Raw genomic sequence first — 24410 nt, 5'->3', positions numbered from 1 at the left:
CTAAGGTAGGAATGTGTAAGGAGTCTTTTGTGAGGAAATTTCTACCCCTATGATCTGTGTTCATTATTTTTATATCCTATTACTGATAAAAAGGGTTTTAGGTTGACTTTAGTTAACTAGGGCAGTTGTGTGTAACTAATGCATCATTGCGACCTCAATTGGCGCACAGAAACAGTACAGTTATACCATATTCACACTCTACCCCTATTCAGTTTAATTAGTTATGCCTGCATTCCTAGCTTACACAAGTACGCTGATATCATCCCCTTTTCGTTACTTTTTGTGCATTTGTGCGCACACAAACCCATTGTTTTTCAATGATATATGAGCAATGCATTGTCGATCCCCAATATATGAAGCAAATGGTTTGTACCAAACATTTCTTTAATGAAGTAACAGTCAACCTTTATGGGTTTTGCTATATCATGAAAACTCGGTTAGAAGATATCTCTGTGGCCCATGTCAAATGCTGAACATGTTTTGGTCGTTTTTTCTTTTGTTGACTGAAATTGTACACCTTTGTGAAAGAGTTGTCATTTTTCCGTTTAGGCTATCAACATTTGGAAATTTATTTGAAATATTGTGAAGTGCTATATCTACCTGTGGTTTGGCATTCATATTGTTGCGATCAAATTGTTATCTTGCACTGCTAAGTTCTGTTCCTTTGCAGGATTCACAGGATCCAAATCCCTTAATTCGTGCATTAGCTGTCAGGACTATGGGATGCATCCGCGTTGATAAAATTACAGAATATTTATGCGATCCACTTCAGAGATGTCTCAAGGTCTCTTTAATCTCCAGTCGTGTTATTCCTTTTGTCATTTGTGTCACTATTGCACTCTCATGTTGTTTGTTACTATTGAACATGGTTTTTTTATCCTTTCTTTTTTTCAAATGGTAAGGATCTTGCTTCATCTTGAATGAACTTTGTGTAAGTTCACTTGTTGAGCCACTGCACATTAAATATGATTTTCACTTTGATTCTCCATTCACTGACAGGATGATGATCCTTATGTTCGAAAGACAGCATCGATATGTGTTGCTAAACTTTATGATATAAATGCCGAGCTAGTGGAGGATAGAGGATTTCTAGAGAATCTTAAGGATTTAATTTCTGACAATAATCCAATGGTGGTGGCAAATGCTGTGGCAGCACTTGCAGAGATCCAAGAAAATAGCAATCGACCAATCTTTGAGATCACCAGTAACACGCTTTCTAAGCTCCTGACTGCTCTAAATGAGTGCACTGAGTAAGTCTAGTTTATTGCAACATTTTATCCATTTGCTTCATTTCCATCCTATGTGGGCGTACATGCTATTATTAGGAGCAAAAACTATCAGAAAAATATTCCAGTTTCTCTGAATATTTACCTTTTCGACAGGTCTTACTGTCACGCTAGAAGGCTAAATTTGTTATCTTATTGAATTTTCTTTTGGATATGTTTCTTTTATGGTCTCGAGTTTCACTTGACTTAGATGTGCGTATTTTGGTTGAATTGGATTCAAAATATTTCATAGATAGTCATATTTAATAATAACATGAAGGCTTTCTGTTTCTCTCAGTTATTTGGGAGCGGGACCAATATCAATTGCCTAGGTTAGAGTTTCAGATGGAACCTCTATACATGATCAAGGTTTTAAATTTCGGTTTTGGAATGCGTTTTGGTCCTCACCGAAACCGAAATTTTAGCTGAAATAGAAATTTTGGAAATTTCGGCGAAATCAATCGAAATTAAATAAAGCAAGATTTTAGCCGTTAGCAAATTTCGATGAAATCCCCGAAATTTGAAATTTCGGCTGAAATTTGAAATTTCGGCTGAAATTTGAAATTTCGGCTGAAATTTTGGGATAATATTAAATAATCAATTTAAAACTGATTTTTTGGAGATATTCCTTAAATTTCTGGAGCAAACGAAATTTCGATCGAAATTTTGTAACGCTTGGACTTTACCCAATTTTGGTTTCGGTCTCCACCGAAACTCGAAATTTCGGATTTTGGTCGAAATTTAAAACCTTGTACATGATGCTTTATTATATTTTCATTTTCTATTATGTTTAGAAAGATTGCCATATGATTTGCTTCCCAAACATTGTGTCAATGGGGAAATTGTGGTTGCAAACGACATATGGATTTGCTTCCCAAACTTTGTATCAATGGTTTTTTCTGGAAATTGTGGTTGCAAATGACATATATTAGATGGCAGTGAAAGGAACATCACAAGACTGGCACAAGATCACTATTGTTTGACTTGAATTTATAGGGAACTTGGGGTTTTTTTCCTGACACAGTACCTTTTTAGGAGTATTCTTTATTTTTTATTATTATATTTGAGTCCTGAATTTAGTCTAATGTTTCTGCAGATGGGGTCAAGTTTTCATTTTGGATGCTCTTTCCAAGTACAAGGCTTCAGATGCACGTGAAGCTGAAAATATTGTTGAACGGGTTACTCCACGACTGCAGCATGCAAATTGTGCAGTTGTACTTTCGGCTGTAAAGGTAAGCTTTTGTTCCCTTCTATGGATTTAAATGATATTCTCAATGTCAAGAAAGGTGACTACATTTAGGTGATCATCATTTTCCTTCACTTCCCAACAATACAGTCTTAAACTCACAAAGAACTGTGACTATATTGTTGGGGCGGTTGTGAAGGATGATCACTTATCTGGAAATGAATGTCTTTTAATATTCACATAGTATCTTATTCACGATTAGTATTCACCATTCAGTATATGATTCCTGTTAACTTACCAACTTCTCCAAAAGCTTAAGCTGTTGGAGAAAGGCGTTATTTATCTTTTATACTTTAACACTCCCCCGCACGTGTGGCCCACTTGGCAAACACGTGGCACATATGGTCCCACTTTGGGCCGGCCATCGCATGTGGATTTTTGTTATCCGGGAGGTTTGAACTCGAGACCTTTGGCCCCGATACCATGTTAACTTACCAACTTCTCCAAAAGCTTAAGCTGTTGGAGAAAGGCGTTTTTTGTCTTTTATACTTTAACAATTCCAATCAATTTCATTGAGCCAAAGTAGGATACACTTGCAATAGTCATTTCAAATTTCCTTTTTCTTGAAGAACTCATTCATATTTTTGGTGTACGATAAGATACTATGTGTTCTCATGGTTTTAAATTTCTCCGAATTTCCCCAAAACGACCGAAATGTTTCCATTTCCACCTCCACTGAAATCTCAATGAGTTCCTTCCACGTCATTATCTCCGATCGAAATTTGACAGAAATAGTCGGAATGACAAAAAAAAAAAGGAAAATGGAAAGATGTTATTATTTACATCGTAAGATGATATTTTCCCCAAAATAAAAAATCCTGTCCTAATCTGCTCTAAATCGGAAAAAAACAATGCAAATCAAAGAAGCACATTTTTGCCGTGGTTTTCCATGGGCTTTTTTTTTTTGAAAACCCTATAAAAAATATTTAAGTTTTTTAATCTTTGTCAACATGCTTTGTGGGACCATCCTAGTTGAATCGAAGGTGGGCCCACTTCTCATTTCAATTTGAAAAGTCATGGGAGTTTCAAATTTCAAAACCTAAGCATTGTACAAATGATGAGTCTCTGACCAAGCATCGAAAGGGGAAGGTGGGCCCACTTTTCATTTCAATTTAAAAAGTCATGGGAGTTTCAAATTTCAAAACATAAGCATTGTACAAATGATGAGTCTCTGACTAAGCATCGAAAGGGGATTTTTTTTCCTTCATAAGGCATTTTACTTTGCATATTCATTTCATTAATGTAGAGAATGATATTTGGTACGCAACATCATTGAACTGCATAGCAAAGTATCTGTATTTTATGAGATCGGCATGTGACCAATAATACCTCGTAACTCTATGTGGTATTGACATAGAGAATGATATTTTACGCATTCTTGTATTGCTGGTGCACATTATCAAGTCATGAACTGGTTATTGCAGATGATCCTTCAACAAATGGAACTCATCACCAGTGCTGATGTGGTCCGGAATCTTTGCAAGAAAATGGCCCCTCCTCTAGTAACACTACTTTTTGCAGAACCTGAAATACAGTATGTTGCATTGCGAAACATCAACCTTATCGTACAAAGGCGGCCTACGATCCTTGCTCATGAAATCAAGGTCATTTATTTTAAGTAACAGTTTGCTAGCTAATTCCGTTAGTCTTTTCAAGCTTAGGGTTTATACATGAATTTTTACTGTGCATCTTTGCTGTCTGTAGGTTTTCTTCTGCAAATACAATGATCCTATTTATGTGAAGATGGAGAAGCTAGAGATCATGATAAAGCTTGCGTCCGATCGAAACATAGAGCAGGTACCCAACTCATTTATTTGATTTTTACCTATGATTTGTCCGACACTTCGAATTTATTGTTGACTCACGTGTCCTGCCAACACGACACGCATGTCCACACGTGTCGACACTCCTCTGGACACTTTTACTTGTATTGCTGGAAGTGTTAGACTTAATGTGCGTGTGTGGACATGTTTTTGTTCCGTGTCAAGTGTGAAATTCTGTTTTTTATTTAATATTGTGTTTACCTCATTCAGACAACTCGTATCCATGTCGAAACTGGACATACGAATCCATATCCACAAATCATGATTACATATACTTTCTATTTTAGCCGTGTCCCCATTTCTAAAGTTTGGGGGTTTGCTGTGTCCGACACTCCGTGTCGGTGTTGACACTCGACACTCATGTCCATGTCCACAAATCATAGATTTTTACACAACTATTAGTTCTAACCCATCTTTTAATAAAAATAAAATAAACCCATCCTATGTGGCTCAAAGTCTCTATTGTCACGGGATGTTTTGTCCTGAATTATTTATTCTGTTGGTTACTTATTAATGATTGTACACTTAGAGGTATATTTGGCAAGAAATTGCAAACCCAACACAATAGCGTAGGCTCCTCGGTTAGCCCGCCAAGCCATTCATCACATGGTTGGCTTGCCTGAGGATGAGAAACGTGCATATTGATATGCCAGAATTAATGTCAAATTTCTCATGAAGTATGATGGCAACACTCCAAGGAGAACATTATTTTTGCATAAATGATTTGGAGAATCTCCTTCCACAAGAAAAAAGGGATGAGATACACCGATCAGAGTTCTTACTGAAGGAGAAACAACTTAACTGGGTTTTCTACACGATGAAATTTCACCTTGCTTCCATTCCCATGCAGGAATGGGAGATTTGATGTTATAGTTGATCTTATTATTATTTTTTTGATGGGTTTTATTGCAATTTACAATTATATATAAAGCAGTATAAAATAAAAACCCCACGGAGACTCGTGCAGACTCGTGCGCACCTATGACTGTTATTGTTGAAATTTGTTATTTCATTCATTGAAAATTTAGCACATGTATTAAGTATTTTTTTTTTGGGTGTTCTGTTTGTACTCACTTCATCGTTCTGTTTCCTTTTGAGAGGTATCGCTTGCCCATGATCTGAATCTTAATCCCACTTTGCACATTTAAATAACAAACTCCTGAGGCCTGACTTTTCAAGTGATTAGTATTCTTGCCATCCAATATGAGATTAAGAGTAAAGAAGCTTATGCTCATGCATGTCTGTAATTTAATCTGTTGTTTGAATGTACTTTCAATACATTATTTTTGATCTGTTTTCTCTTCTAATGTTTGAAAAGTTTTTTCTGTAAATTTTATGATTGCTTGGTGAATCTAATTTTACTTGAACTCCTAGATGAATGTTGTTTCTTATTTATTATTTAATCCTCTAGACATGCGATAAGTAAATCGGCTGATTTTAATAGGCTTTGTATAGAGGGCTAGTAATTGGTAGTGTCTCTTGTTTTCTGTATTTAGAATTCTTTGGGGTTTTAACTTGTCTCAACGCACTATGTATTTTTTGGGGTAGATTAATATGTAAATTCAACAAGTAGCGAGACCTTGCTTCAGAAAGAATGATAATTATTTTGTAGGTTCTCTTGGAGTTCAAAGAGTATGCCACAGAAGTAGATGTGGATTTTGTTAGAAAAGCTGTACGTGCTATTGGCCGCTGTGCTATCAAGTTAGACAGAGCAGCCGAGCGACGCATCAGTGTGTTGCTTGAGCTGATAAAGATAAAAGTAAACTATGTTGTGCAGGAGGCTATTATAGTCATCAAGGACATTTTCCGACGATATCCTAACACGTGAGTTGTGAGTTTTTGGGGCTGCCAAGTAACATATTTACTGGACATGGATGGTTCTCTTCTTTCCAAGCTTATTTGTGTGCCCATCTTCATCTGCAGCTATGAGTCTATTATTGCAACCCTCTGTGAGAGCTTAGACACTTAGATGAGCCAGAGGCCAAGGTACTTTCTTTTATGAGTTTTTATACGGTGCCCGACCGTCAAGTCCATTGTGGGCGGTACCCCTTCATATTTGATCCAACAGTAGCCCACTTTTTAAGAGGCTTTTGTTAGATCAAATATCAAGGGCGGTACTTTTGATGTACTGCCTACACGGGACTTGACGGTCTGGCACCATATAATTTCTCTTCTTTTATTATTCCACTTGACAGAACGGCCTAGGATTCTGCGTTTCTAATAGTAACATCTGTAGTTTACTTCCAGATGTTTACCCAGATGCTTTTGTTGATGCAGGCATCTATGATATGGATAATTGGTGAATATGCAGAAAGAATTGATAATGCCGACGAACTCCTTGAAAGTTTCTTAGAGACTTTCCCAGAAGAGCCTGCTCTGGTCCAGTTGCAATTGCTTACTGCAACTGTTAAATTGTTTCTTAAAAAGCGAACTGAGGGCCCACAACAGATGATTCAGGTTCTTTGCTTTTACCATCATGATGTCCTCGTGATTCTGATTAGTCTTCATTGCTTACAATTGTGTTTCCATATGTGCTGTTTTTTCCCCTCTGGGTTCTCAAGAAGTCTGTTCTGTTTATCCTGTTTCCTACAACTTTGCAGCCGATCATTTATAGTATCCTTCGTGCCATTCACCTATGCCTTTCCAGTTGCACCTATTTTGTGTAAAACCATGTTAACATTAGCCTCCCGTCCCTTGATTTTCTTTTTCTTTGAATTTTCCAAAATTTTCTTGTCCTATATGCAATCCTTTTTTATCTGTTATTTAGCGTTTCTGTTCACTGATGAGAAATTTAAGCTGAGAAGTTCGGGGGTTCTTTATTTTGATTACCTGAAATTTCTTTTACGTAAGAATCATATACTAGCATAGAATTCTTTCCATGTCAATATTGAACGTTTTTTTCTTTTTCTGGAATTTAGCATTGTCAAGATGTGCATCGTTTTACATTCACAGCGCATCATTCTTGACAACTGATATTGTCTTGTGCAAATGAATTCATATTTTACTAAAAATCATTGTTATAATATTAAGTACCTGCCAGCAATTAGTATAATACTATAACTATAACAGTTTCTTTTTTTTTGTTTAGAAATTAGTTTATGGCTTCTGATATAATGTGCTTCATGCATACATATCATTAATTTATCCAAGGAAAGTGATATTTACTACACTCCCTTGTCTTGACGGATCTACCCCTTCTCATTCGTAACTTCTTTCAGTGACTGTTATGACTATCAAGGAGCTGTAATAACCAATGTTTAAAAAACCTGGGCAAGAACTTGGCCTAGGTAAAACCAAGTTGACTCAAGCTGACGCTGTGAGGTTTTATTGACTCAGGTGTGTCTATAGATTTTTTGATTGACTCAAAACTGAGTGGACTCAGGTGAGTATCCAAGGAAGGTGATATTTACTACATTCCCTTGTTTTGACAGATCCATCCCTTCTCATTCTTAACTTCTTTCAGTGACTGTTATGATTATCAAGGAGCTGTAATAAAAAATGTTTAAAAAAACTTAGTCAGGCGAGTCAATGATTGATGTGGTGAGATTTTGTTAACTTGGGTGTGTCAATGTAGTTTTTGATTGACTCAAAACTGAGTGGGCTTGAGCGAGTCAATGATTGGTGGCTCCTTTTGTATGCTAATACTGTATGATAATATATTCTGGGTTAAGAGGGGGGCGGGGACCCTAATCAATCAAACGCAATCTAACTTTCGTAGAACCTACACTACTTTTCATGATACCAGGGTACGCACTCTGGAATATGTTATAAACAATGATTTGTGCTCAATTGGTAATTGATCATTTAAAACAAAGATTCACAAAACCTGCTTTGCGTAAAGGTTGCAATAGATTGTTGCATATGTTGAAGATTACTTTGATTCATCTCCACCTACATTAATTTGTGACTATCAATACACACTTTTATTCTGGTAAGATTGATTTTCATATGTTCTAGATTGACTTGATGGATCTGGTAGTAGCCTGGAAGCAAATATGTTGAGATGGGAGCAAAAAGATGAAAATAGTCCTCTTCTCTCATTTGCAGTTTAGCTCGAGAAGATGAAAGCTATGACAATGATCATCTCAACACTTGCACAGACGCATCTATTGGTAAATATTTGAGGTGTTCATTGGAGGGCCTATTGTGGCAGAACCCTTTGTCATTAAAGAGATAGGCAATGGCTGAGAGGAATAAATCGCCACTGGGGCATAGGGGTGGTAAAGGACAATTATTCGGGGAGGGGCTGGAATTGAATCGATAATGCCGATCAATTGCCACAGAGGGGTTTTAGGGCCAGCTGTAGTGGGGCAAGGGGGATGCTGGTGAGATCCAACTGGTGGTCCAGATGATTACATTGGACAACAGTTTGAGGCCTTGGTTGAGGACAACGATGCTTGGTGTGAACGGGTTGCCACATCCTCTGAAGAATTTCAGGTTGTTGGAATGCATTACTTCTTTGAGCTTTTATCCTCGTCATAATTTTGAGGAAGTGGTGGGGTTGATGATGTGGGAGCATCCCTTGTACATTAGCCACATTTTCCCCTGCACACATACTTCTTTGTTTCGTTAGTTAGTGTTCACTTCATGATTAATTGGTCATTTTTTAGTTGTAATTGTACTTTAATATCTTTGTATTAGTAGTGGTACTTTGGGCATTCGGGTTTTATTATTGGTACTTTAGGCAATCTTTGTAATGGGCTAGCCTATATGAAGCCCCAACACTTGTCCTTTTCTTTAATTTTTGGAACTGAAATTTTTGTAGAGATTCTCCTTGGAGAGAAATTTCAGATAGAGCTCGGCTCTTCTCTTTATCTTTCAAATCCCATAACCCCAAGAGAAAGGATGAAAGATAAAGAGAAGAGCCTAGCTGCAAAACTAAAGAAAATTACAACTGTTGGGGCTTTATATAGGCTAGCCCATTACAAAGATTGCCTAAAGTACCCTTAATAAAACCTGAATTCCCAAACACTAACCAATGAAACAAAGAGCTATGTATGAAGGGGCTAATGTGTATAAGAGATGCTCCTGCATGCATAGCATCTATTGGTGATCTTCCTCGCAAATTAAGAGGACCCAAATCCTCCTTGATTAGCTTTGTCTTGGTAGGCTATGTATGCTAGAGAATTTGGAAATACCGGTCGATCTTTGTCGTTTATGGTTCCCTTACATTTAAGGAGAAGCCGTCTTCACTTGTTTGTGTGATGATGAGCATCAAACTTTCCTTTATTAGCTTTGTTTTGGTTAGAGGAATTCTGGGGTTATTCCATCTGGGACATCCTTAGAAAATGGAAGGAAATTCTAATGGGAAGAGGTCTGTAGAGGAAGATCAAAGCGAGATGGGACCCTCCACCCCTTATCTCATCAAATTAATTTTTGATGATAGTTTGCTTGGTAACTCGGGTCCAGCATGTTAGTGGGTGTTTCTTGATATCCAAATGGCAACATTATTCGGTCATTCTTGGGTTCTATTGGTCATGTGGACTCAACGAATGCGGAGGTTTGGGCTCTTCATATCGGAATTTTATATGGGCAGTAGGTTGGTGGTGGAAGGAGATTCTTCCAATGTGACATCGTAGACTAGGGGAGATAACATTGAGCCATGGAGATTAGCGAATTATTATTAATGAGATTCTAGATGGCTTGAAGTCAACTATTGTTTCATTTATGCATGTTCCTAGGATCACCAACGATTGGACTGATACACTAACAATGGTGGTTAATAGAACTGAATTGTACATCGGGCAACTAATGCCAACTGATATGGAAAAAAAAAGACTGCATCACATCATATGTACGCAGGCACATGGATATGATATGCCTTTGTATTAGGACAATATTGACAGGCTGGCTCTGATATGCATGTCTTTTGTCTCCATACACACGCACACACCACTCAGGCATACTACATATGAAAATACGCGGGTTTCAATAAAGGCTACAGTGCCAAAACAAGGAAGTTTACTTAGGGTTTATCTACATGTTGTACCCTACACATGTTATAAGCAAAGAGTTATATTTTGTGCATACACTATCAAACTACCAATTACTTGTGTTTTGATGTTACTGCTTGAATCACATTGGTAAGTTGGTGGGGGACAACTTCCTAATCCACAGATGGTTACTTGTCCTGAGTGAGGAGAATTCGATATTGTATTCATGTAATGCTAATGTTGTCGTCAGAGGGCCTAAATTCATATCTTGATAAGACTACTTACTAGCAACTCTGTTTCTCTTGCTTATTCCAGCGGAATGTGTCATACTGTTTTACTTCTACAGATTTTATTTTAAAACTTAGGAGCACAGTTTTTAACTGTACTTCTCATTGGTTTCCACCATGTCTATCATGCCTCAATTACTTGTGTACAGTTGGTTTTAAATAATGCTACTGTAGAGACTGACAATCCAGACCTGCGTGATCGTGCCTACATATATTGGCGCCTTCTTTCTGTTAAAGATTTTTCAAAATCAAGTGTTTTTGGTCAAAACAATTTTTGGAAAATATTTTCTTTAAGTGTGTTTTGGAAAAAGAAAAACTTTTCTTTGGAAATAGTTGCTTTTTGCAAGAGAAAGAGAATAGTGTAATGTAGTTGAAAAGATAGTCCCAAATCGGATGAGAGAAAAGAAAGAGAAGGGCTTATAAAGCACTACACTTTTCTATTACTTGTTTGATTGCACATTAGGTTGAACCCATGGTTGGACCCGCGGGACGGTGCAACGCACCGTTCGCGCACGCGCACGCTCACACGCACGCGCGGCGTGGGCAATGGGCTATAGGGCGCATAGTGGCGCTTTATTGGCGCTTTTTTAGGCGCACTTTTTTTATGGACCGTGGATCTAGACGATTGTGGATCGGTCTAGTGGGTGGGCCGAATAGTTCAAAGGCCCATCAAGCCCAAGCCCAGTGTCGAATAGTTCGATTGGGTTGGGCTTTGATTCGAGCACAACGATCGGCCCAGCGGGCCCAGTGCTCCAACGGTCAGTGGGTGCGATCCATTGGGTTGTGTCCCTTCCCAACGGTCAAGGATCTAAGGGGTGCGATCTGTACCATAGATGGATCATCTATCGGTTAGATGGGAGGACGGGAATTTAAATATCCCAACAGACTCTCTAGGATTGATCTGGTTCGTTGAATCGCGTATGGGCGCGATCTAACGGCCAGAATTCAAACCGATCTGGAAAGTCTCTATACAGGGGTGCTTTTCACACTGAAAAGACACCAGAGGCTCTATAAAAGTTGCAGAACCCAACCATTTCAAAGTACAATCGAATTTACCCATTTCTGGATAAATTCTTAAGACTTCTAGTGCATTATACTCTCTTTCTTGCTCCCACCAAAATTCGTTTTACTAAACTATTTTCTTATTGTTTATCTAATTACTGTTATACTGCAGTAACAGAAATTAGACTGATTCTCTCAGGCTTGTAAGATTCTAAGGGCATTTCGGATTTGACTCCGCTTGTGCATAGCGTCGTCAAATTAGTAGGACATTCCTACTGGCTTCATTGTATCTTGGAGGCAGTTTGCGGATCCCCTTTGCACACTTCTAGTGGGGGCGAAATCTGTCTTAAGGAAAGCGATTTCGCGCCTTGAAGCAAACTGGTTACTGCTTTTTCTTTCCAACAGATACAGAATTATTTCTCTAACAATCTTAAGACAGATTTTTCTTTGCTTCAATGGCGTTGTACTCAATCCGTCAAATGTCCCAAGACTTTGTCAAACTTGAGCGATTTGACAAAGGGAATTTCAAGCGATGGCAGAAGAAGTTGCACTTCATCCTTACGTCGCTCAAAGTAGTTCGAGTTCTCACATCCCCAAGGCCGACAACAGTTGAAAATGAGACATTAGCGCAGGCTCGTGCAAGAATGAAATGGGAACAAGATGATTACATCTGCAAAGGGCACATCCTCAATGCTATGTCGGATACTTTGTTCGACATATATCAGGGAATGGGATCGGCAAGTGAGATTTGGAACGCACTCGAAGCGAAGTACATGGCGGAGGATGCTAGCAGCAAAAAATTCTCTGTGAGTCGTTTCCTGAATTATCGCATGGTAGATGATAGACCTGTTATTGATCAACTGCATGAAATCCAACACATGGTGAGTCAAATTCATTTGCAAGGCATTTTACTTGATGATTCCTTTATAATTCCGTCGATTATTGACAAACTTCCGCCAAGTTGGAAAGAATTTAGAAAAAGTCTTAAACACAAGAAAGAGGAGATTTCTCTTGATGACTTGGCTCTATGCCTCAGGATTGAGGAAGAGTCAAGGATTAGAGATCATAAAGATGATCATGAGAATTCTTCCTCTAAGATACACTTGGTGGAAAATGTCAATAAACCAAACCAACAAGGGAAAGGCAATCGGAAGAGAAACAAACACCCTGACAAGAAGAATAATAAGAATAAGAAAAGGAAGGGTGCTTGTTTCAATTGTGGCAAACCAGGCCACTACAAGAGTGAATGTCGACTTCTTAAAGATAAGAAGTCGGGAACACCAACAGACAACAACAAGTTTGTGGCCATGATTTCAGAAGCAAATATTCTTGAAGATGGCAATGATTGGTGGATTGACTCGGGTGCGACGAGGCATGTCTGCAAAGACAGGAATCTGTTTTCGACCTATGAAACGGTTGAAGATGGAAGTGTCCTTTACATGGGCAATTCGTCGACGGCAGAAGTCAAAGGAAGAGGCAAAGTAGAACTGGAATTTACATCCGGCAAGCGCCTCACTCTTACCGATGTCTTTCATGTACCTGAAGTGCGAAAGAATTTAGTTTCTGGAAGCATTCTTAACAAGAATGGCTTCAAGCTCGTATTTGAATCTGACAAATTCATTCTTTCTAAGGGGGGTACCTTTGTTGGAAAGGGATATATGTATGAAGGGATGTTTAAACTCAATATCAATAAAGTGAATGTCTTTGCTTATGTTGTTGACTCTTTATCTTTATGGCATAATCGTTTAGGACATGTTAATACTAGGAAAATGCATGATATGGTTAAGTTAGATTTAATTCCAAAATGTGAAATTGATTTAGTAGATAAATGCAAAATATGTATGCAAACTAAATTAATAACTAGACCATTTCCCTTAGTAGATAGAACTTCTAATCTGTTAGACCTTGTACATAGCGATGTATGCGATATACATAGTGTTCCTACCAAGGGAGGTAAAAAGTATTTTGTTACTTTTATAGATGATTTTACTAAATTTTGCTATGTATATTTACTTAGTCATAAAGATGAAGTGTTGGAAAAGTTTAAGGTTTATAAAACAGAAGTAGAAAACCAATGTGAAACATGCATTAAATGCCTTAGATCTGATAGGGGTGGTGAATACCATTTCCCTCTTTTCTGTGAATCAGTGGGCATAGTTCATGAAACTTCTGCCCTTATACACCACAGCAAAATGGTGTAGCAGAAAGAAAAAATAGAACTTTAACTGAAATGGTTAATGCTATGCTTGTTAATTCTGGTTTGAATAAAAGTTTTTGGGGTGAAGCATTACTTACTGCTTGTTACATATTGAATAGGGTACCAAGTAAAAAGAATAATGTAACCCCTTATGAGCTTTGGAAGAAAAGAAAATCAAACTTGAATTATCTTAAAGTTTGGGGTTGTAGAGCCATTGTTAAAGTTCCTAAACCTAAATTAAGAAAATTAGGTGAGAATGGTATAGAGTGTATTTTTTTAGGATATGCTAGCCATAGTAAGGCATATAGGTTTCTAGTTATAGAACCTAATGATTTTCTACAAATTAATACAATAATTGAATCTAGAGATGCCTTCTTCTATGAGAATAGGTTCACTTCAATTCCAAAAGAAGTTCAGCCTAGTAATACTGTGGAACTTTCTTTAGAACCACAAACAAAAGATGGTGAACCTAGTGAAATAAGAAGAAGTAAAAGAGATAGAAGTGAAAAGAGTTTTGGTCCTGACTTTGTTACTTACCTAGTAGAAGGGACAAGAGAAAAACTCAAATCTTCTATAATGTTAGATTTAAATGTAGAAAGTGACCCTCAAACCTATACGGAAGCCATAAAGTCACAGGATGTCGCTTTTTGGAAAGAAGCAATTAATGACGAAATGGATTCTATTATGGGTAATAAGACTTGGTATTTAGTTGATCTACCACCTGGATCTAAACCTATTGGGTGTAAGTGGATCTTCAAAAAGAAGATCAAAGTAGATGGAACTATAGAAAAGTTTAAAGCTAGGTTAGTTGCCAAAGGGTTTACTCAAAAACCCGGAATTGATTATTTTGATACATATGCACCCGTTGCTAGGATTTCTACCATTAGAGTCTTGATTGCTCTTGCTTCCATATACAAACTTCACATTCACCAAATGGATGTTAAAACAGCATTCTTAAATGGTGAACTTGATGAAGAAGTGTATATGGAACAACCTGAAGGTTTCATTTTACCTGGTCAAGAGCATAAAGTCTGTAAATTAGTCAAATCTTTATATGGCCTAAAGCAAGCTCCTAAGCAATGGCATGAAAGATTTGATAAGGTGTTAGTCTCTAATGGTTATAGAATTCATGAGTCAGATAAATGTGTATATAGTAACTTTAAAGGTGGTAGTGGTGTTATTATATGTTTATATGTTGATGATATGTTAATATTTAGTACAGATTTTGAATGTATTCAAAGTACTAAATTATTTTTATCTCAAAACTTTGATATGAAAGATATGGGTGAAGCAGATGTGATCTTGGGTATAAGAATCATAAGACATAACAGTAGTTTGATTCTAACCCAGTCACATTATATTGAAAAAGTTCTTAAAAAGTTTAATCATTTTGATTGTTCACCTGCTTCAACTCCTTTTGATCCTAGTGGGAAGTTATATCTTAATTCTGGAAGGACTATTTCTCAACTAGGGTATGCTAGTGTGATTGGTAGCCTTATGTATGCTATGACCTGTACTAGGCCAGACATAGCATTTGCTGTGGGTAAGCTTAGTAGGTTTACCAGTAATCCAAATTTCTCTCATTGGAATGCAGTCTATAGAGTATTAAAATATTTAAAGAAAACTATAGACTATGGTTTATGTTATGGTGGGTATCCAACTGTAATAGAAGGATACACTGACGCTAGTTGGATAACTGAGCGTATAGATCATACATCAACCAGTGGGTGGATTTTCACCCTTGGTGGGGGAGCAGTCTCCTGGGCCTCTAAGAAACAAACATGCATTTCAACATCCACTATGGAAGCAGAGTTTATAGCTCTGGCAGCATGTTGTAAAGAGGCGGAATGGCTTCGGAATTTGTTATTGGAAATTCCGTTATGGCCTAATCCTATGCCATCGATTTATGTCCACTGTGATAGTCAGGCCACACTATCAAGGGCATATAATCATGTTTATAATAGTAAGTCCAGGCATATAGGACTTAGACACAGTACTGTGAGAGAGTTACTTACTAATGGAGTAGTAACTATTGATTTTGTGAGATCAAGCCAAAATTTGGCTGATCCATTTACTAAAGCTCTTGCGAGAGATATGGTGTGTAAAACATCATTAGGGATGGGGTTAAAGCCATTACCAAATAGTCACCAATGATGGAACCTCGACTCAACACTTGAATAAATATCAAGTCTTGAGTTCAATGAGTCAAAGTACATCATATGGAGTGATTGCAAGCACTATAATATATATTATATTTCCATCCCAAGGTAAAGTGCTTGGTACCTGTAATGTATAAAAGGGAAAGGCTGAGCATTTGAGCTCTTAATAGACTTATAACAAAGTGTTGGAGTGTTATAGTTACAGGGGCACTCTTGATAAGTCTACCTATGTGACTGTGGGAGTGGTGCCGCTTCCTATGAGACCTGGCTAGTTTCTAGAGCACTCATGAAACCAAGATATAGACACAAGGCCAATTCATGTGTCGGTTTTTTAGAAATTGCCTAAAGAGATAAATTCTTATGTGTGAGATGTGTCCGGTTAACCAAATAGAATCGCTAGTTCAAAGACATGTCTACTATGCAATTCTGGTTAACTTTGATGTGTTTTCACTAAGTAAAGGTTCAAATCGAAAGATACCTTTATTTATGCATAAAAATTCCAAGCCTGATGAGAAAATCTTTTTTGATTTTGAAAATGGTGGGGGATTGTTAAAGATTTTTCAAAATCAAGTGTTTTTGGTCAAAACAATTTTTGGAAAATATTTTCTTTAAGTGTGTTTTGGAAAAAGAAAAACTTTTCTTTGGAAATAGTTGCTTTTTGCAAGAGAAAGAGAATAGTGTAATGTAGTTGAAAAGATAGTCCCAAATCGGATGAGAGAAAAGAAAGAGAAGGGCTTATAAAGCACTACACTTTTCTATTACTTGTTTGATTGCACATTAGGTTGAACCCATGGTTGGACCCGCGGGACGGTGCAACGCACCGTTCGCGCACGCTCACACGCACGCGCGGCGTGGGCAATGGGCTATAGGGTGCATAGTGGCGCTTTATTGGCGCTTTTTTAGGCGCACTTTGCACTTCGCACGCCGCATCGTAGCGAGGAGCGATTGGAGCCTTTAATTTTTCCAGATCTGATCTGGACCGTGGATCTAGACGATTGTGGATCGGTCTAGTGGGTGGGCCGAATAGGTCAAAGGCCCATCAAGCCCAAGCCCAGTGTCGAATAGTTCGATTGGGTTGGGCTTTGATTCGAGCACAACGATCGGCCCAGCGGGCCCAGTGCTCCAACGGTCAGTGGGTGCGATCCATTGGGTTGTGTCCCTTCCCAACGGTCAAGGATCTAAGGGGTGCGATCTGTACCATAGATGGATCATCTAACGGTTAGATGGGAGGACGGGAATTTAAATATCCCAACACACTCTCTAGGATTGATCTGGTTCGTTGAATCGCGTATGGGCGCGATCTAACGGCCAGAATTCAAACCGATCTGGAAAGTCTCTATACAAGGGTGCTTTTCACACTGAAAAGACACCAGAGGCTCTATAAAAGTTGCAGAACCCAACCATTTCAAAGTACAATCGAATTTACCCATTTCTGGATAAATTCTTAAGACTTCTAGTGCATTATACTCTCTTTCTTGCTCCCACCAAAATTCGTTTTACTAAACTATTTTCTTATTGTTTATCTAATTACTGTTATACTGCAGTAACAGAAATTAGACTGATTCTCTCAGGCTTGTAAGATTCTAAGGGCATTTCGGATTTGACTCCGCTTGTGCATAGCGTCGTCAAATTAGTAGGACATTCCTACTGGCTTCATTGTATCTTGGAGGCAGTTCGCGGATTCCCTTTGCACACTTCTAGTGGGGGCGAAATCTGTCTTAAGGAAAGCGATTTCGCGCCTTGAAGCAAACTGATTACTGCTTTTTTCTTTCCAACAGATACAGAATTATTTCTCTAACACTTTCAACTGACCCTGAGGTATATATCAATATAAGACACTTGAAAGACTACTATTTGCTCACACATGACAAATTCTCATTTTCTATTTCAGGCAGCTAAAGATGTCGTGTTGGCCGAGAAGCCAGTGATTAGTGATGATTCAAATCAACTTGATCCTTCACTTCTTGACGAGCTTCTTGCAAATATCGCTACCCTTGCTTCTGTGTATCACAAGCCTCCAGATGCATTTGTAAGCCGTGTCAAGACAGCAATCCAACGGCCAGAAGATGAGGAATACCCTGATGGAAGTGAAACCGGAAATTCTGAATCACCTGCCCATGCGGTCGATAGTACATCGGCCCCTTCTAGTTCTAGTAATGTTCCACAAGTTGCAACAAGGCAGGCAGCACCAATGTCTCCGGCACATGCGGCTCCAGTGCCAGACTTACTTGGTGATTAAATAGGCCTGGATGGTGCCCTTGTCCCTGTTGACCAGCCAACAACACCTTCTAAGTGAGGATTATGGAATCTTCTAAAATTCTAATTAGCTTTCCTAATGGCATTACCAGAAATCAAAGATTGATATAATGCATCTCATGCCAATAGGTTTAAATATCGGCCAAAATGTTTATACCATGAATCGGATTTTTAATTCATTTCGCCGAAATTTTGCAAAGTTCCGAAAATTCGTCTTTCACCCTTATTTACAAAATTTCCGCTGAAATTGCCAAAAATTTTACCGAATTTTTAGACATTTTCACCGATTTTTTTTTTTTTTAAAGAACAAAAATTTTAACCTAATTTTACAGGAGTTCGGCCAAAATTTCCACCGAAACTGAAATATTTCGATTTCAATTGTGGCCGGAACCGAAATTTAGAACCTTGCTCATGCCTAGGAATAGCACTAACATAGTCTGCTAACAATGTCTTTACTCCATGCAGGCCTCCTTTACCCATCTTAGTACCAGCATCAACTGGTCAAGGTCTACAAATCAGTGCACAGATTATACGACGCGATGGTCAAATATTTTACAGTATGTTGTTTGAGAATAACTCCCAGACTCCTCTTGACGGGTTCATGATACAGTTCAACAAAAATTCATTTGGTCTTGCGGCCGCTGGACCTCTGCAGGTGATTATCTTGGCTTGAATCCAATTTTTTCTTAGACTTTCTTTGCACCAAATTGATCTGGTTTTGGGCCTTCTTATGTTGGCTAGGTCCCACAATTGCAACCTGGTACTTCAGTGAGTACCCTTTTGCCAATGGTGTTATTCCAGAATGTCTCCCCTGGACCGCCAAACACGCTTTTGCAGGTTGCTATAAAAAATAATCAACAGCCAGTGTTGTACTTCAATGATAAAATTTCGCTGCAAGTCTTCTTCACCGAGGATGGCAGAATGGAGGGTGCAAGCTTTCTTGAGGTATACACATTTAGTTTGACTGATCTTATGCACTTTCTCAACAATTGAATTTGTTTCCTTCCACTTTGACTCTTCTTCGCCAGCAAGCCTTTGTTTACCTGCTAATCAAGCTTTAACATCTATAATTGGACATAATGTTTAGAATTGATACGATATTTACCATTAGTACTTTCTAAAGGATTCTCATTAAAATCTGTAATGGCTCCATGGGATCTCTTATGTACTAATGTCAACTACAAGATATGGGTTACTAGGAAATAGCATTGGAGGCTGTGCAGCACACTTTTATCGTCATTGCACAACCTCTGAATGACTTCAGTATATATGCTAGTATGATGTTTCAGACGATGTGGAATAAATACTAATATTGCCATTTCTGGCACTTCAATATTCTTGTACACCATTGCAAACCTTGTGTCTAAATCACAATGTTTGGTCCCTTTAACATCATAATTAAGACACATTGATTAACAAGTTTGTGCTTGGAAGCGACATAGTAGTACCCAGAACTTACGGCTATGCTGAAAAATATTAAAGTATAGGAAAACAAGAAAACAATGTAGAAAATGTAAATGTGTAGACTTGAGGTATGCCCCATTTTGAAGGTACTTCTTTATATTGAACCAGAATTGCATGAGTATGGATATGCGTGTCGGAATGGGAGTGTTGGATTTAGCCAACTTAAAAACAAAGGATTCATGTATTCAGATAATTTTATTTCCTTAACATAATAACATGGTTATATATTGGGAATTTTGTTTGGTTAAGTAAATATAATGTTGTATTTCCATATAAAAACCTTACTATTAAGATAGATAAAACTCAAAACATGTGATAATTGTAAATTTATTATTGTATTTAGGAAAAATAGATTAAATAAATGTAGAAGTGTTACATTGAATCCTAAAGTATTGGATTCTGACACATGTCCAACAAGGTACTTCACCGATTCAGAAGAATCCATGTATCACAGTATTGAACCCTTAACATCATATGGTTATAGGAGCTTCTTCTTATCTTCACTAAAACATTTTATTGTCTTTGGGGGAGATTTATTGGTTGTATCTGTTATCTTACATGCAGACATGGAAGTCTCTTCCCGATCCGAATGAGATCACCAAAGACCTACCCAGTGTCGTCATCAACAGCATTGAAGCTACTGTTGAGCATGTAGCGGCATCAAACGTGTTGTTCATTGCAAAACGAAGGAACATGAATCAAGAAGTTATGTATCTCTCTGCCAAAGTCCCTTCAAGTATTCCATTCCTTATAGAGCTTACAGCTGTTCTCGGGATCCCTGGAATCAAATGTGCGATCAAAACTCGAAGCCCCGAAATGGCCCCTCTCTTCTTTGAAGCAATAGAGGCTCTTCTCAAGTGATGCTGTTAACTTCGCTCGTAGCTTTTGTAAAATTTATGATTTTGCTACTCAGATTTTGTTCTAGTTTTGGGTTTTTCTTCAGTGATTGAATGAGTGTTGGGGGTTGAGTTGTGGTGTGAGGGTTTTTGCATTTCGGCTAAAGCTTTTGATACACATCTGGATTATTAGGGTCTTGAGTTCCTCGAATCTATGAACGCTGAGAGATGGGAAAAAAAAAAAAAAAAAACTTGTCGGCCTCAATAACGTGCTCGATTCATACAGTTGAATGTGTTATAATTTTGAACAATAAAAGCTTATTTTGTGTTTTAAAAATGGGATTTGGTAGGCAGTTTCTTGGAAAGCCATTTTGAGTGTCACTTCTGCATGAGAACAACCACCTTAGACGAATTAAATGAATAAGACAAACTATGTTAAAATGTGAACCGGTGTGATTGTTCTCTGCTGCAAAGGTGTGCAAATGGCTTTCCGCGGAATTGCATAGCAAATCCATTTTAAAACAAGGTTATTTTGAAGGGAAATGATTTTTAACACTCCACTATTTTGATACGTGGCGAAAAGTAGATTGTCGTCTTGTTTTTAAAGGGCATTGTCAGAGCTTTTTGGGAACTGTGAATAACCTTTACGTTCGTTAAAAGCAAGGCGACAAGCTACTTTCGCCAGGGGTTGATAAAGTTGTCCCCATCTATCCCCATCTATGAGCTACGCTGTGTCTCTTAAAATCGTCGCAGGCTTTATACATGTGCTACCTAGAAAAAACCAAATAAGTGAGGGTGAACGATCATTTCGAATTGAATGTAGCTTCTGGTGTTCTCCTCACCATAAATTTGTCACCTTCTCCCATAAAAAAAAAAGAATTTGTCACCTTCTAAAGGATTGGATTGTTTTTACAATTTACCAGCCTTGACCAATCAAAGGTGATATTTGATATTGGCACAAGCTTAATTTGCAAATTAGGCCCTGCCTAGCATTTATCCCTTTTTGTTACGTGATTAGATTCAATGTTAGTATTATAGGGAAATGATTTTAGCACTCCAATGCTTTGATATAACGTGAAAGTAGCATGTTTTTTGTTTTTTGTTTTGTTTTTAATTGGAGTTATCAGAGCTTTTTAGGAACTGTAAATAGCCTTTTGACAGCCCTTTAAACAATAAGGGCCTCTTTGGATGCACGGATTTTAGAATCCAGGTTTTAGTTTGAAAACTGTGTAAAACAAGGTTCATGATCAAGCTGCTATATGCCATCCTACTTCGTTTCTTGGATTTTTAGTGAGAAATCCAGGTTTTAGAAATCTCTTTCCCATATTGAGATTTCTAAAACCTGGAAACATGGAACGATCGCCTGCTCTCTTGCTGTCAGAAAGAAGGGCGAGAAATCAGAACATGATGGCTAATGACGGCTGGTCTCCTCTCGTCTCCCATCTACGTTTTTGAGGAAATTTAAGATTCTAAAATCCGCGTATCCAAATGCCCCCACGCGACATATCAAACCATTGGACTGCTAAAATCATTTCCCTATTTATATTTCTAAGTATAAACTCGACTCATACTCAAGGGTTTTCCACAGTGCCCAACTGTCAAGTCCCATGTGGGCCGTACCGCCCTTGATATTTTTTTATTTTTTTATTTTTTTTATTTTTTTTGATGACGTAGGATGTCCCCACCCCCTTCGGGAGTAGGACTAGTCCCTACGGATACACGCAACGACACACACACACACCACGTGTATCAGGTAAGTCGGAGGCGGGATTCGAACACTCGTCAACAGCGAGCATACCCGTGACTTTATGCCGAAGAGCCAACTGCCTCGGTGTGTTCCGCCCTTGATATTTGATCCAGCAGCAGCCTCTTAAAAAGTGGGCTGATCAAATATCAAGGGCGGTATGGCCCACATGGCCTTACCCGCCCGACTTGATGGTTGGGCGCCATATAATTTCTCTTCTTAATCAAGCATCATTTCTTGTATATACTTGGGTGATGATAAATTGATCCCCCTTCTTTTCCATTTCGCCCCACTCTTATTCCTTTCAACGGTTACAACAGGTAATCTTCCTCGCCTTCTTCTCAGCCATCGCCTACCTCTCATTCTTTTCTTTGTAAAATCCTTGAGCCCCATGGAGAACAACCGCCATGCTTCCGGGTCACCAGAAAGTAACCAACCTAGGGTAGCCGTCGATGAAGATTATGGAGATCTTAGTTGGAGGGGATAAATAGCGATCCTCTGTGGTTAGCTGTCTAATCTATCTAGGTTGCCCCATCTAGCCAACCTGCTTAATCTACCACCAAGACAATCTAACAATGCGACATCCGTTTGATTATAACAAATCTACCCCCACCCACACACACACAAAATCCCCAATTCGACGTCCTTATCTACTAAAGAGATTGGTTGATGTACGGTGAGATTTTTGAAGATGATGATGGCCAACTATTGCTAAAGAATGTGTCGCATAAAAGATGAGCTGCGGAAAGCTTCAACAGGTTCGATGGGACTCTAGCCTTGATGGACGAGTCTTTATTGACAAATTTTGGGTACCGGTCCTCTTGAAAATGTGTCACTATAGACTAAACCTCAATGAAAAGACATTATGGGTCGATTTTGAGTACCGATCCACATGGAATTTGAAATTTTCTTTCAGGGTGCGTACTTCAGAAGAAATGAAACACCTGAACTGAATAGAACACTATTTCTTGCACGCATCTCACATAAGGCTCTTCAACTGAAAAAAGAAGAAGAAATAAACAAAAATTAAGAGAAGATAAAAAGCAAAAGGGAGCAACAATTTGATGCTGAGAATGGTAGCAACAATTATCGGCGGAAAAAAAATTGACAAGTGTGCTAATATCAAATATGAGGAGTGTTGTATCGTTAAATAACAATAAAAGAGAGGGGTTTGAGGAGTAAAATAAGGGATGCTAATTCCCACACTCCTCTCTCATTATTGGGAAAATTAGAATGCAAGGAGGTGCTATGTTACGTGCCTAATGGGCCGTAACGGAAATAAAAAAAAAGAAAATAGAAATGAGGGGAAAGAGAGGTTGATTCGAGGCAACCAGACCTCCTAGTGGTTCAAATCGAGAGGAACCATAACTCTCCAAGAAACATAAGTTTCTTTGCTAGAAATTACTCTTCTTTTCATTTCATTAGATTGCTATTACATAAATACAATCAAGAGAGATTGCCACATCGCAAGCATACTTACCCACTAACAAGACACCTCATAAATAACTAACTCCCACTACCCTACAACACATAGCTAGATAACTAACACCCATAAACACACATCCATCCACTAACTAACCCCATCTACACCACCACCATCATGCACACATCATGCTACTATCATTTGTGGGGGTGTGAATAAAGAACGGGTGCATGAATGAAAGTTAAGGGTGCTGATTTATGTAGGACAGAGGAAATACAGGAAGGTTTAGTCTTTGTCACACTGGACTATATGATAAATGAGGAAAATCATGTCTCGAGCAGGACAGGAGTTGCTGTTCAAAGATCTCATGATTATTGGGGAGAAGATAAATTCGCACCCCTTGTAGGATGATTCGCCCCTTTGATGTGAATTGACGTAAAAAAGGTTAAAAAAAAAGCATAAAAAAAATCAGACTTTAACACTTTTTTATGTCAATTCACGTTAAAGGGATGCGGATCATCCTAGAGGGGGTGCGAAGTTATCATCACCCTATTATTGATGCAACATACAGACCAGGCTTCAAGGATTTTGAAAAGAAATGGTTAGCAGTCGGTGAGAGAGAGAGAGAGTATTGTGATAACCTGTGAGGGCGTGGCTCTTTGGCTTAAAGCCATGGTTATGTTCCCCATTGACACGAGTTCAAATCTCTCCGGGCTTACACGATGTGCGTGGTTTACGGGTGTGATAGGGTGTGAAAACACCAGCCTCTCACAGG

General features: G+C 38.3%; 1 pseudogene across 1 annotated transcript in view; it reads left to right on the top strand.

Annotated features, from left to right (window-relative positions):
- Window positions 1–20559, top strand: part of LOC143856037 (beta-adaptin-like protein C) — a 30938-nt pseudogene extending 10379 nt beyond the window's left edge. Inside the window, exons 3-17 of the transcript XR_013238091.1 lie at window positions 671–784; window positions 1000–1250; window positions 2362–2497; window positions 3936–4115; window positions 4216–4308; window positions 5947–6158; window positions 6258–6320; window positions 6612–7179; window positions 7671–7716; window positions 11996–12604; window positions 17691–17730; window positions 17804–18204; window positions 18634–18823; window positions 18910–19113; window positions 20197–20559. The product of XR_013238091.1 is annotated as a beta-adaptin-like protein C (transcript). The remainder of the gene's footprint in view (window positions 1–670; window positions 785–999; window positions 1251–2361; window positions 2498–3935; window positions 4116–4215; window positions 4309–5946; window positions 6159–6257; window positions 6321–6611; window positions 7180–7670; window positions 7717–11995; window positions 12605–17690; window positions 17731–17803; window positions 18205–18633; window positions 18824–18909; window positions 19114–20196) is intronic.
- The last annotated feature ends 3851 nt before the right edge of the window (window positions 20560–24410 follow it).

Source organism: Tasmannia lanceolata, unplaced genomic scaffold (genome assembly GCF_043159265.1).
Source record: "Tasmannia lanceolata isolate RefF3 unplaced genomic scaffold, GAP_Taslan_0.1 ptg000023l, whole genome shotgun sequence".
NCBI classification, from domain to species: Eukaryota; Viridiplantae; Streptophyta; class Magnoliopsida; order Canellales; family Winteraceae; genus Tasmannia; species Tasmannia lanceolata.
The sequence above is the reverse complement of the archived record's forward strand: the minus strand, read 5'-3'. Positions and strand labels throughout refer to the sequence as shown.